Source organism: Aegilops tauschii, chromosome 2 (assembly GCF_002575655.3).
Source record: "Aegilops tauschii subsp. strangulata cultivar AL8/78 chromosome 2, Aet v6.0, whole genome shotgun sequence".
Classification (NCBI taxonomy): Eukaryota; Viridiplantae; Streptophyta; class Magnoliopsida; order Poales; family Poaceae; genus Aegilops; species Aegilops tauschii.
Genome location: NC_053036.3, coordinates 170,360,387 through 170,375,656, shown reverse-complemented (window position 1 = coordinate 170,375,656; position 15,270 = coordinate 170,360,387). Strand labels below are relative to the sequence as shown.

General features: G+C 46.0%; 1 long non-coding RNA gene across 2 annotated transcripts; it reads right to left on the bottom strand.

The window, feature by feature from the left end:
* Positions 1-665: 665 nt before the first annotated feature.
* Positions 666-7,480, bottom strand: LOC141041595 (uncharacterized). Of its 2 annotated transcripts, none has more exons than XR_012202187.1 (3): positions 2,405-7,480; positions 1,820-1,920; positions 666-1,187 (listed from the first exon to the last, which is right to left on the bottom strand). It is a non-coding gene; the product is annotated as an uncharacterized lncRNA (long non-coding RNA). The 2 variants fall into 2 exon arrangements; XR_012202188.1 differs by having other exon boundaries at positions 678-1,920; positions 2,405-4,195; positions 4,953-7,480.
* Positions 7,481-15,270: the final 7,790 nt, after the last annotated feature.

Genomic DNA, 15,270 nt, shown 5'->3' with positions numbered 1-15,270 from the left:
AGGCCCACGAGATTTTGCGGACCATAATGGGCTGGCCCAGCTAAAGGCCCACAAGATTTTGTGGGCCATAATGGGCCAGCCCAGGTAAAGGCCCAGAAGATTTTTGTGTGCCATAATGGGCCGTCCCAGTTAAAGGCCCACAAGATTCTTGCGGATCATAATGGGTCGGCCCAGCTAAAGGCCCATGAGATTTCGCCGACATTAATGGGCCGGCCCAGCTGTAGGCCCACAAGATTTTGAGGACCCTAGTAGGTCGGCCCATTAACTGGCTGCCATGTTTTGGGCCAAATGTCGGCCCATATTTGATCCGGTCCATTAATGGCCTGCCACGCTCCGGGGCTAATAGTGGCCCATATGAGATCCGGCCCGTTAAAAGCCTACCACGTTCTGGGCCAAATTATGGCCCAGATCAGGTCCGACCCTTTAAGAGGCTTTGGGCTCAATTATGGCCCATATCAGATTCGGCCCGTCAACTGGACACTATGCTTTTGGGCCCACTTGCTAAAGGCCCACTTAGTAATTTGGCCTGATATTAGTTTTGGCCTGTTAAGGGCCTGTTTAACATTTTGGCCCTATATTAATTTTGGCCTGTTAAAAGCCCGTCATATAGTTGGGCCTAACTACGGCCCGGATTGCATCCGGCCTGCTCGCAGCCGATATCTGATTGGGCCAAACAAGGACCGAGACAATTTTGGCATGTTAAAAGCCCGTGATTTGATTCGCACAATCATGGGCCGGGGTTCATTTCGGGCTGCTGCCGGCCCGTGAGCTGTTCGGCACGTTTCAGGCCCAACCTACATCGTGATTGCATGACGGCCCGATTATGTACCGTAATTTTACGGTTTGGCCAGTTTACTGCGAATACAGGATATATATACAGTAAAATAACTCCAGCATCGTGAATAAGAAAAAACCTAGACTATACAATAAAGAAATTACGGCATATTACATCCACTGGGCATCAAAGTTCGCCACTATGATAATAAAGCACAAGCAGACAGCAGATTACATACACTGGGCATCAAAGATCGCCACCAGTGCAAATAAACACGCCGACAAAATAATATACAAAACCGACAGCACTTCAATAGAGTTCAAGAAAGGTTAGCCCTGCTAGGGAGCTGCAGCGCAAGCAGCCGAGCAAGATGATGAGACTGCGCTTGTTCAACACTTATATCTTCCTCACTCTGAAAGATAAACAAGCAGACAGATGACAGGTTTTGCACATAAAAGTATCAGTGCTAACAATTCATCACATTTCTTACTAACAAATAAAGTGACACAGTTTAAAATTTCATTAACACAATACAGTATTGTTCAGGTCAAGGCATGGCAGGAAATGACATTGTGAAGGAGTTGGCAGCTTCACGACACCACTGGATTACAGGTCAAGAACTCATAAGTATCAATGGTTAGTGTGCTGTGAATTTATACCATTTCAGATTGGCAAATAAAGAGACGGTTTAAGTAATAGTAGAATGATATGACATTGTTCATAGTTAAGACATTGCAGAATATGACATTGTGTTGTAGTGGGTAGGTTCACCACACCACTGGATTACGGATGAAGAACAGAAGCATACATGCAGTGCAAAAGAAGATCACTTCCTCTGTATAGTTTAATTTACATGGTATGAAGAAGGAACTTGGTTGTACAACTGAAAACTTAAATTGAGAAAGGACAAACTTTTGTTTATGAACTACATAATAAACTTTAAACAAGCAATTTGATGCAAACACCAAAAATGAACAGCTGTTGCAGTCATGCCTAACCAAATATATACAACAAAGTTTGAAGGCTTGAGATGGACAAACTTACATTATTGGTGAAGACAGGCTCTATAAAGGCCTTGTCCATGCTGATGGGGGGAAATTCAAGAAGTTTACCATAGAATCTTCTTCAAAAGCATTGCCTTTATTCTACATTTTGTTAAGAGAAAATATAGATGTGATAATATACGAAAAAGTGGAGAATATTTAAGATAAGATGAAGAGTACATGCTACATAACCAAGTAGCTATAAATGCAAGTGCAGCGATACAGGCAAAAGGTACAGCCAAGAGCAATGCACAGCTAAACTTCTTCAGTACCAACCTTATGGTAAGAGTAAATATAGATATGATGTGTAGAAAATGGAGGGCAAAGGAAAATAAGCTGCAGAGTGATGGTACATGAACAACTACCTGTCATTATAAGTACACTGATAAAGGATAGCATGTACTTACAAGAACAATGCAGAGCTAAAAAACATTGGCATTGGATATATTCTACATTAATGTAACAATTCATACAGATCAGATAATTTGGAGCGAACAATTGATAAGCAAGCTATTATGCATACTACTGTCACATAATGAACCAGGTATGTATGCAAGTACAGTGATACAGGACAACAGGTACTAACAAGCGCAAAGCAGCGGGAAGCATATTTGCGATATCCTGTCGTTCTTGTCAAACCGGAATTCTTCTTCGCACAGATTTCCTGCAAAAAAGATCCATGAAACGCCCACGATGCGGCTATATCTCCCACGTGTCGAGGCACGACTTAGAGGCATAACCGCATTGTGGTTTTGTCGCAAGAAGGGTCATCTTCACACAATCCCATGTAATGAACAAGAATGGGATAAAGAGTTGGCTTACAATCGCCACTTCACACAATACATAAATAAATCATACATCATTCAGAGTACACACATAGGTCCGACTACGGAACCAAAAGAAAAGAAGACAACCCAACTGCTAGATCCCTGATCGTCCCAACTGGGCTCCACTACTGATCAACAAGAAAAGAACAACACAATGAACAAGATCTTCATCGAGCTCCCACTTGAGCTCAGTTGCGTCATCTGCACTGGTCTCATCGGCACCTGCAACTGTTTTGGAAGTATTTGTGAGTCACGAGGACTCAGCAATCTCACACCCGCGAGATCAAGACTATTTAAGCTTAAAGGAAAGGATGGGGTAATGAGGTGGAGCTGCAGCAAGCACTAGCATATATGGTGGCTAACATACGCAAATAAGAGCGGGAGGAGAAGCAACGGAACAGTTGTGAACTAGCAATGATCAAGAAGTGATCCTGAACTCCTACTTACGTCAAACATAACCCAGAAACCGTGTTCACCTCCCGGACTCCGCCGAGAAGCGACCATCACGGCTACACACACGGTTGATGCGTTTTAATTAAGGTCAAGTGTCAAGTTCTCTACAACCGGACGTTAACAAATTCCCATCTGCCACATAACCGCAGGCACGACTTTCGAAAGATAATACCCTACAGGGGTGTCCCAACTTAGCCCATCATAAGCTCTCACGGTCAACGAAGGATAAACCTTCTCCCGGGAAGACCCGATCAGTCTCGGAATCCCGGTTTACAAGACATTTCGACAATGGTAAAACAAGACCAGCAAAGCCGCCCGTTGTGCCGACAAATCCCGATAGGAGCTGCACATATCTCGTTCTTAGGGCACACCGGATGAGCCAGACGTCGGGTTGGCATAGACCCTGGTTGCCCAGGGGGTGCCGGACATCGCTCGGCTTGGACCAGCACTCGAAGGAGAACTGGCCCGGGGGTTAAATAAAGATGACCTTTGAGTCTGCAGAACCCAAGGGAAAAAGGCTTAGGTAGGCGAATGGTAAAACCAAGGTTGGGCCTTGATGGAGGAGTTTTATTCAAAGCGAACTGTCGAGGGGGTCCCATAAATCACCCGACTGCGTAAGGAACGCAAAATCAAGGAACATAACACCGGTATGACGGAAACTAGGGCGGCAAGAGTGGAAAAAAACACCAGGCATAAGGCCGAGCCTTCCACCCTTTACCAAGTATATAGATGCATTAATAATATAAGAGATATCGTGATATCCCAACATAAAAATAATCCAACATGGAGCAATCTTCATCTTCACCTGCAACTAGCAACGCTATAAGAGGGGCTGAGCAAAAGTGGTAACATAGCCAAACAATTGCTAGGAAAGGGTGACAAAGGTTAGAGGTTCATGGCAATATGGGAGGCATGAAATAGCAAGTGGTAGGTAGCGCGGCATAGCAATAGAGCGAACAACTAGCAAGCAAAGATAGAAGTGATTTCATTGGTATGGTCATCTTGCCTGAAAACCTGCAAGGAAGAAGAACGAGTCCATGAAGAAGACAAGGGGACGGAGTCGAACGAATCCTCACAACTCCGGAACGAAACCGAAGCTAACGGGAGAAGCAAACCGGAAAGAAACAGACAACATAGTAAAAAACCACCACAGAAACATGGCATGATGCACAAACAAGTATGATGCATGTCCGGTTTAATGAGGCATGGCATGGCAAAGTGCAACAAACAACACTACAAATTAAGTGGAGCTCAATATGCAACGAGTTGCATATTGACGGAACACCACATTCGAGTTATTTAGTTCGCTCTTGTTTAAGTAACCAACAATATTAAATGTTATTAACCATGGCAAGAGGTGAAGCATAATAAACTATCTATTTAGGCAAGTTTAAATGAGGCCGGAAATAACAAACAACAATTCCGATAAATCCTCATGTCATTTAGCAATTTTAATGCAAACATCAATTGTAGACATTTAAATGTTGTTATCATGATGCGGATGACAATGCAAGTTTTAAGCAATTTTATAAAACGTGGACAAGAGCATGTTATGAAGCATTTGGTCACCATGGCGGAAGGAAGGGGTGCCCCGGCAACGAATCCCCAAATGGTGCCACGGCAACATATCGGTTCCGGTAGCTCACGGAGATACCGGCGCATGGAGAATTGTGCGGATGTGTGAAACACGCAAGAGAATGGTGGGGTGCTCCCGGTTACTGGATTCCCACGGTACGGCGGCATGGCAAGGAAACGAGTGACAGCATGCGACGAACAAGTCGGGCACGGTGCAAACGCAAGCAACTCAAACAACACATGCTTTCGTTCCACGGACGTCGTTCTCGGCGGTTATACCTTTGAAGCGTGCATTCGGGGCGGAACGCATTAGAAGTGGAAGTAGTTGTTCACGTGTCGTAGGGGTAGTAGTTGTACACGGATCTTGTCGGATCCACGGCGACGGAAGTTGTACACTTGACGGTCTTCGGCGACGGTAGTGGTACATCTTGTAGTGGAACTTGGGCGTAGTGGTACACGGCGACGGTAGTGGTACACTTTTTCGTAGATGTCCGGGGTCGTGGGTAGAGGTACTTGTCGCATCGCCGAGCATAGTCGACCTCAGCATATCCGAAGGGGTACTTGTGGTCAACACGGCCTCTAGTGTACTTGTCGGTCCAGCAAGCGGAAGCAATTTGAGGCGGTCACGGGCTCAGCAACAAGTCTTGGCGTCCCAAAACTTCAGGAGCGGAGGTACACACAGGCAACAACAACAACAACAACGCTGGGGTCTCGGTCATGGCCATAGCAGGAGACAACGGTGGCATAGCCGGCTTGGTGTGTTTGAAGTGAACAGCTCGGGGCAACAGGATGAGCAGCGACAGCTATGCAAGCGGGTCCCCAAGCAAACAGAGGCAAGAAGACGACCAGGGACGCGACAACTCGTTGGACAAGGCATCGGGCAGAAGCAATGGCGCCCTTGGCGGCCGCCGATGATGGAGTCAAGCAAGGAAGGGGTCGCGTCCAGAGGAGAGGAAGGAGGCCGGGAGGCGGCGGGTCCGGGCGAGGGGAACCCGTTCCCGGCGTTGGAGGCCTTGAGCAGAGATCTGGTGGTCGATGTCGTGCACGAGGCGAGGTCGAGGACGGTCGCGGGTTGAGGGTGCTGCAGGCGGGAGCGGCTGGAGAAGGTGGTGGAGTCACACGGTTCGACGGAAGCAGGGCGGCGGAGCTCGCGCATCGGGCGGCATCACTGGACGAGGAGGAGGCTGCGGCCTCGCGATTTTCGGCGGTGGGGCACCGGGCAGCGTCCAGGACCACGGCGAGGACGCGAGGGAGAGGGGCGGCACAAGGCGGCGGTGCTCGTTGGTGCTGGTCGCAGGAGCAAGCGGCGGCGAGGAGGTGGTCGGGTGTGGGGGTCTCACGGTGGAGGCGGCGAAGGGATCGGGCGCAGGGAGCTCCTCTCCCTGGCTCGATGCGAGCGTGTGAGTGGCGGCGCTAGCAGGGGAACAAGGGAGAGGGGGGTCGAGCGAGAGGGTGGATAAGAGGAGACCGGGCAGGCCTCTTGGGCTGGCTAGGTCAGGCCGCAGGTGGCCTTAAGCGGGCTTCGGCTATGCACTGCTCCCCTCTCTCTTGAATTTCTCCTAACAGAAAAATAGAGAGAGACCAAAAAGAATCAAGAGAAGAGGCCATGGAGAAGAATACAATGGTGGGATGTTTTTGTAAGGCTTTATGGAATGTTTCCAACCCAACAAAAGTGGTTCCAGCAAAATAGGCGAAGTTAAACCCAAAATTATTTAACTTGCGCGAAAGGATTTTGAATGGAGTCTAGGATTTAGGAGTGTCCAGAAATGTTGAGACTTTAGGAGGAGCCTCGAAAAATGGAGAAAGAAATATGGAGAAAGTTTGGAGAACAAACATGAAGCAAAAGGCATGAGAATTAAATTGCAAGTGTGTTATGGTGATTCCAAAGTTAATGGAATATTTTTAATATAGCTCCCTAATATTAGGAGGATATGTTATAAAGAGAAATCACCAGGTGAATTCCCTCGATTTAAATAAATCGAAGATCCATGCAATTTATTTAGTTGAGTTTTAAAAATTAATGACATGATGGCATGATGACATGATGCAATGCAAAAATAAAAGAGCAAGCGCCAAAAGAAACACGCGGAGATCACAAAAATATGGAAGTCTTCTGAAGCGTCGGTCTCGGGGCGTTACAACACTCCACCACTACAAGAGGATCTCGTCCCGAGATCTAAGATGGCGCCGGAGATAAACGGAAGGGGAAGAGAAGAGGTAAAACTAATTGCTTCTTTGACAAATGAGTGAAACCAAAGAACCTTGGGAGGTCGCAAAGCTTGGATAAATGACACAACGGAGATGAACAAAATTTAAAACACTCCGTTCAGCAAGAGGAACAAGGAACATTGCGAGAACCTTTGTAGGTTGAAGAATATGAAACAAGAGCTTAACGGATCAAAAGGAATAAGAAAGCACACCGGTAGAAAAGAGAAACAAGGAACACCATGTGAACCTTGAGGTTAATTGACACGATAGATATTTAAACCACTCCGGTTAAAACAAGATAGGGAAGGAATAAGAATGATATAATTTGGGCAGCACTCCGACTGTAAATGGAAGGAATTGAACATGATCTTGACAAGATGAGAGGATACTCGATGAAATTAACAACACATTTTCTCCGGAACTAAAGAAAGAATGGCACAAGGGGTGAGAAAGATTTCAGACAGCACTCCGGTTGAGGAAGGAGACAAAACTTGATAAGATGAGAGAACTCGAATGAAAACACGACACTCCGGTTAAATGGATAAGTAAGAAAAGAACACGATCCTCACAATTCGAGATGATGAGCGAAGAGAGCAACATCACCATGCCTCCGGAAGAAGAAAAATAGAAGATAGATCATTGGAATAAAAAATGGAGAAGAAAATGACAACTTCCACCACAAATGAGCTTGGAAAGCATCCTTCCTAGAAGGTTAGAACGGAGTTGTTGGAAAACCAACAACAAAAAGAACAAACCTGTTGAGGGCTTATGGAACACATCTCAAAATTATGAGGTGACAACCCGCCACTAGTGGAAACAATTGCTTGCTTGAGATCAACGAAGAGATGAAATCTTCTCTCGCCGAGAGGATAGTAGAAAACTTGGATCATTGGTAAGCACCACAAATAGCTACATTCCTTAGGGAAGGCTGTAGGTGAAATATAACCCAATATAACTCCAACAAAAGATTGATTGGTTGAAAAGATCTCTTGAACGAACAGAAAATGATGGATTTAAATATGTCACTCTTGAAAACTTGTGAATCACGAAACGCGAAGGGAAATTATCAAGAATGACATAACACCGTCTCAAAAGATAAGATAGAGAAAATTGCACTTCAGAATGCAAGATGAAGAATGCTTGAACTCCTCAAAACAAAACATGTGTTGAACACCATGTTTATTTAAGAGTATAGCTTGGCGGATCATAACTCCGAGAGAAATCTTGAAGAACAATTGAAGGATGAAAGAATTCTTGACGAACCACCATGTTGATCCTCCATGAAGAACTCCGGTAATAAAAGAATGATCAAACGAAAGGGAAAATTGAAAAGTACTCCGGGAGAAACCTTGCAATGATTTAGATGGAGCTTTGAAATGATATAACCGAGAAAAACTTGGAACTCCGGAAAGAAAGATGAACAATTGAAATCAAGAATTTGATATCATGAACGAACTCCGGTTGAAAGAATTAAACACTTGGATGAAACAAGAACAAGAATTATGTTATGTGTATCCTTCACCAATATAAATTGATGACAAGCAACGGATTTGCATACTACTTATTCCCGTAGAAAGGATTAAGAGAGATATAGCGCAAACTTGGGAAGGCCTTCATCGAACCACCGGTAGGATTGAAACAACGAATAAATTGATAAGGAAGAGAAATCTTGAACGAACCACCGTAAGAATTGAAAATGAAAGTAGCGAAGGCACAATTCACCGAGAAGATTTAGAAAAATGAATAAATATACTTGACGGAATATAAATATATGAGAACGAAGAGATCACGAACTGATTAGAGGATATTGAATGATGCACCGGTAAGATTTGGAGAACGAGAGCTTCATCAATTTAGAATAATTGGAGAACGAAGCTGAAAACTTAGAACGAAGAAATCTTCTGAAATGATGGCCTTTGGATGATCAAGAAATGAAAACAACTCTGAAATGCTCCGGATGGGTAAGAAAAGAATGGTGCGATTGGAAACAATTATGAGAGGATGGCATAAGCTAGAACTATGAATCTTCAAGAGAACGGACCAAGATTCAAGAGAAATTCTTCTTTGTTCTTCAAATGTTGAGAATGATGACGAGAAACACCACCAAGAATTATTGAGGCACTCCGGAATGAAAAATTGGAAAGGTTGAACCAACGACGAAAAGAATTTGAAAGATCTTGGAGAAATACATTTGACTGATGATAAATCATTCTTACGTCAAACTTTGGAGAGAATTTGAGAATCGCTCAGGATAAATTAGAAGAGTCAGGTAAAATCCTGGGAAAAGGCTTGTGGGTTAGGGCCCACTCAAAAGAAACACCGTTGAATGATTGCTTGAAAAGAAGATTGCATCGGTTGAATTAAATGGCTTGAATGTGATAACAACCTCGAAATAGCCTGAACAGATTGATAATGGAGACACAAATCTTCTGAGATATCTTCGGCACTCCAGAACAAATGAATGGCGAGAAGTGGATGATTAAGAGGTACACCGGCATGAGAAAACATTTGAAACAAGGAAATGATATGATCGACAAAGCTTGAATTTAATCCACCGGAGGAGAAAAGAACGAAGAATGATAAACTTGAAGAACATCTTCATGAGAACCACCGGGTAAGAACATTGAATGAAAAGAATGAAGGGACTTCACATGAATAAAATGGATACTTGGTTAAGAATCTGAGTCCTTGAAAGAAGAGGGTGGGAGGGCGGGAAAACAAAGGCAATTTGGGGCAGATGAAACAAACAACGTTGAGAAAACTCATTATTGATCTTCCGAATGGGGAGAATGATGGGATCCACTTGAAGAGAAGTACACCGGTTGAAAAGAATTAATATGACAACCTCGATGATCGGAAGGATTAGCAACCACATAGAAATATGAGAACACCGTTTAGGAAAGGTATGGATTCAACATTTGACCTCGAAGCAACTCGAATACCACAAATAAAAACAAAACAAAGGATTTGGCTTGCAGAATAAGACGGAACAAACATATGATAGAGATTTCGTCCGAAGTTTTCGTGGTGGGGCCCACACGGGCTCAATCGTACAGCACCATCATGTACAAGGTTGTGCACATGACATACGAAGCGTCCCCGAGTCGGCATAGCCAAGGACTCTTTACGACACTACGAGACCACTGTAAAACCAACCGTGTACAGGCGGACCACTAGACGTCGAACCCCAATCTCATATCATGCATCCGTCGGAAAGATATCCTAAGAGCTACTTGAATTCCCACTTATAAAGTCCCGAAACTTTCTGGTTATGCAATCTGGTGTTGGGGATACAGGGGACACAAAATATATCACCCAAACTAACAATACCTAGATCCAGCTGTATCCATCCTTCAACACATAACCAAGAAACCTCCGGAAATCGTTTACCTCAACCTTCGAAAAGCATCCGTTATACGAGTTATGGCAATACTCCCGAACTCCCGCCCCAGTACTGGGTGGCGTCGAGGTGATCTCACCAACAACTGCATAACAGAGATTTCGATGTCGGCGAAACTCAGGTATTCCAGAACTGCAACGATAAAATTGTGACGACAACACCTCGGAGCTCAACTCCCCGGGACACTGCCACAACCCCTAAATGTCAGGAGGCACCAAGAACAATGTTCTCGTCACAAAACCATCGGAACGATTCCAAGATACCCACGTGATCCTAAAATTTTTTTTAGTGAAATTTGAGGAGAGAATAGTCAAAACTTCTACGTCAGGAGACCTCACCAGAGCGACGAAGGGACCGAGGAGTAAAAAGAATCCTACTCTCCGATATATATAATCCTAAGACTCAAAACATTTTTGTTCTAGACTGAACAACGCCAGCGATTCGATCAAGCAGGGGGCTCCTAAGTCGGGGATGGCTCTGATTACCAACTTGAAACGCCCACGATGCGGCTATATCTCCCACGTGTCGAGGCACGACTTAGAGGCATAACCGCATTGTGGTTTTGTCACAAGAAGGGTCATCTTCACACAATCCCATGTAATGAACAAGAATGGGATAAAGAGTTGGCTTACAATCGCCACTTCACACAATACATAAATAAATCATACATCATTCAGAGTACACACATAGGTCCGACTACGGAACGAAAAGAAAAGAAGACAACCCAACTGCTAGATCCCTGATCGTGCCAACTGGGCTCCACTGCTGATCAACAAGAAAAGAACAACACAACGAACAAGATCTTCATCAAGCTCCCACTTGAGCTCAGTTGCGTCATCTGCACTGGTCTCATCGGCACCTGCAACTGTTTTGGAAGTATCTGTGAGTCACGAGGACTCAGCAATCTCACACCCGCGAGATCAAGACTATTTAAGCTTAAAGGAAAGGATGGGGTAATGAGGTGGAGCTGCAGCAAGCACTAGCATATATGGTGGCTAACATACGCAAATAAGAGCGGGAAGAGAAGCAACGGAACGGTTGTGAACTAGCAATGATCAAGAAGTGATCCTGAACTCCTACTTACGTCAAACATAACCCAGAAACCGTGTTCACCTCCCGTACTCCGCCGAGAAGCGACCATCACGGCTACACACACGGTTGATGCGTTTTAATTAAGGTCAAGCGTCAAGTTCTCTACAACCGGACGTTAAAAAATTCCCATCTGCCACATAACCGCAGGCACGGCTTTCGAAAGATAATACCCTACAGGGGTGTCCCAACTTAGCCCATCATAAGCTCTCACGGTCAACGAAGGATAAACCTTCTCCCGGGAAGACCCGATCAGTCTCGGAATCCCGGTTTACAAGACATTTCGACAATGGTAAAACAAGACCAGCAAAGCCGCCCGCTGTGCCGACAAATCCCGATAGGAGCTGCACATATCTCGTTCTCAGGGCACACCAGATGAGCCAGACGTCGGGTTGGCATAGACCCTGGTTGCCCAGGGGGCGCCGGACATCGCTCGGTTTGGACCAGCACTCGAAGGAGAACTGGCCCGGGGTTAAATAAAGATGACCCTTGAGTCTGCAGAACCCAAGGGAAAAAGGCTTAGGTAGGCGAATGGTAAAACCAAGGTTGGGCCTTGCTGGAGGAGTTTTATTCAAAGCAAACTGTCGAGGGGGTCCCATAAATCACCCGACCGCGTAAGGAACGCAAAATCAAGGAACATAACACCGGTATGACGGAAACTTGGGCGGCAAGAGTGGAACAAAACACCAGGCATAAGGCCGAGCCTTCCACCCTTTACCAAGTATATAGATGCATTAATAATATAAGAGATATTGTGATATCCCAACATAAACATAATCCAACATGGAGCAATCTTCATCTTCACCTGCAACTAGCAATGCTATAAGAGGGGCTGAGCAAAAGCGGTAACATAGCCAAACAACGGTTTGCTAGGAAAGGGTGACAAAGGTTAGAGGTTCATGGCAATATGGGAGGCATGAAATAGCAAGTGGTAGATAGCGCGGCATAGCAATAGAGCGAACAACTAGCAAGCAAAGATAGAAGTGATTTCGAGGGTATGGTCATCTTGCCTGAAAATCGCAAGGAAGAAGAACGAGTCCATGAAGAAGACAAGCGGACGGAGCCGAACGAATCCTCACAACTCCGGAACGAAACCGAAGCTAATGGGAGAAGCAAACCGGAAAGAAACAAACAACATAGTAAAAAACCACCACAGAAACATGGCATGATGCACAAACAAGTATGATGCATGTCCGGTTTAATGAGGCATGGCATGGCAAAGTGCAACAAACAACACTACAAATTAAGTGGAGCTCAATATGCAACGAGTTGCATATTGACGAAACACCACATTCGAGTTATTTAGTTCGCTCTTGTTTAAGTAACCAACAATATTAAATGTTATTAACCATGGCAAGAGGTGAAGCATAATAAACTATCTATTTAGGCAAGTTTAAATGAGGTCGGAAATAACAAACAACAATTCCGATAAATCCTCATGTCATTTAGCAATTTTAATGCAAACATCAATTGTAGACATTTAAATGTTGTTATCATGATGCGGATGATAATGCAGGTTTTAAGCAATTTTATAAAACGTGGACAAGAGCATGTTATGAATCATTTGGTCACCATGGCGGAAGGAAGGGGTGCCCCGGCAACGAATCCGAAAATGGTGCCACGGCAACATATCGGTTCCGGTAGCACACGGAGATACCGGCGCAAGGATAATTGTGCGGATGTGTGAAACACGCAAGAGAATGGTGGGGTGCTCCCGGTTACCGGGTTCCCACGGTACGGCGGCATGGCAAGGAAACGAGTGACAGCGTGCGACGAACAAGTCGGGCACGGTGCAAACGCAAGCAACTCAAACAACACATGCTTTCGTTCCACGGACGTCGTTCTCGGCGGTTATACCTTCGAAGCGTGCATTCGGGGCGGAACGCGTTAGAAGTGGAAGTAGTTGTTCACGTGTCGTAGGGGTAGTAGTTGTACACGGATCTTGTCGGATCCACGCCGATGGAAGTTGTACACTTGACGGTCTTCGGCGACGGTAATGGTACATCTTGTAGTGGAACTTGGGCGTAGTGGTACACGGCGACGGTAGTGGTACATGTTTTCGTAGATGTCCGAGGTCGTGGGTAGAGGTACTTGTCGCATCGCCGAGCATAGTCGACCTCAGCATATCCGAAGGGGTACTTGTGGTCAACACGGCCTCTAGTGTACTTGTCGGTCCAGCAAGCGGAAGCAATTCGAGGCGGTCACGGGCTCAGCAACAAGTCTTGGCGTCCCAAAACTTCAGGAGCGGAGGTACACACAGGCAACAACAACAACAACACTGGGGTCTCGATCATGGCCATGGCAGGAGACAACGGTGGCATAGCCGGCTTGGTGTGTTTGAAGTGGACAGCTCGGGGCAACAGGATGAGCAGCGACAGCTATGCAAGCGGGTCCCCAAGCAAACAGAGGCAAGAAGAGGACCAGGGACGCGACAACTCGTTGGACAAGGCATCGGGCAGCAGCAATGGCGCCCTTGGCGGCCGCCGATGATGGAGTCAAGCAAGGAAGGGGTCGCGTCCAGAGGAGAGGAAGGAGGCCGGGAGGCGGCGGGTCCGGGCGAGGGGAACCCGTTCTCGGCGTTGGAGGCCTTGAGCAGAGGTCTGGTGGTCGATGTCGTGCACGAGGCGAGGTCGAGGACGGTCGCGGATTGAGGGTGCTGCAGGCGGGAGCGGCTGGAGAAGGTGGTGGAGTCACACGGTTCGACGGAAGCAGGGGCGGCGGAGCTCGCGCATCGGGCGGCGTCACTGGACGAGGAGGAGGCTGCGGCCTCGCGATTTTCGGTGGCGGGGCACCGGGCAGCGTGCAGGACCACGGCGAGGACGCGAGGGAGAGGGGCGGCACAAGGCGGCGGTGCTCGTTGGTGCTGGTCGCCGGAGCAAGCGGCGGCGAGGAGGTTGTCGGGTGTGGGGGTCTCACGGTGGAGGCGGCGAGGGGATCGGGCGCAGGGAGCTCCTCTCCCTAGCTCGATGCGAGCATGTGAGTGGCGGCGCTAGCAGGGGAACGAGGGAGAGGGGGTCGAGCGAGAGGGTGGATAAGAGGAGACCGGGCAGGCCTCTTGGGCTGGTTAGGTCAGGCCGCAGGTGGCCTTAAGCGGGCTTCGGCTATGCACTGCTCCCCTCTCTCTTGAATTTCTCCTAACAGAAAAATAGAGAGAGACCAAAAAGAATCAAGAGAAGAGGCCATGGAGAAGAATACAATGGTGGGATGTTTTTGTAAGGCTTTATGGAATGTTTCCAACCCAACAAAAGTGGTTCCAGCAAAATAGGCGAAGTTAAACCCAAAATTATTTAACTTGCGCGAAAGGAGTTTGAATGGAGTCTAGGATTTAGGAGTGTCCAGAAATGTTGAGACTTTAGGAGGAGCCTCAAAAAATGGAGAAAGAAATATGGAGAAAGTTTGGAGAACAAACATGAAGCAAAAGGCATGAGAATTAAATTGCAAGTGTGTTATGGTGATTCCAAAGTTAACGGAATATTTTTAATATAGCTCCCTAATATTAGGAGGATATGTTATAAAGAGAAATCACCATGTGAATTCCCTCGATTTAAATAAATCGAAGATCCATGCAATTTATTTAGTTGAGTTTTAAAAATTAATGACATGATGGCATGATGACATGATGCAATGCAAAAATAAAAGAGCAAGCGCCAAAAGAAACACGCGGAGATCACAAAAATATGGAAGTCTTCTGAAGCATCGGTCTCGGGGCGTTACAATCCATAAGGCACATGCGGAAAAGTAGAAGTTCAAATTGTCATGTGATTTCATAGACAGTACCTCATCCTGGGAACGAGACCAGTGCATAACAAGGTTTTTCCATTCAATGTCTTCTAAATTTAGCACAGGAGACTTCACCGGAAATTCATTTATAGACTTGCCATCAAAGTGTGATTTCCTCAG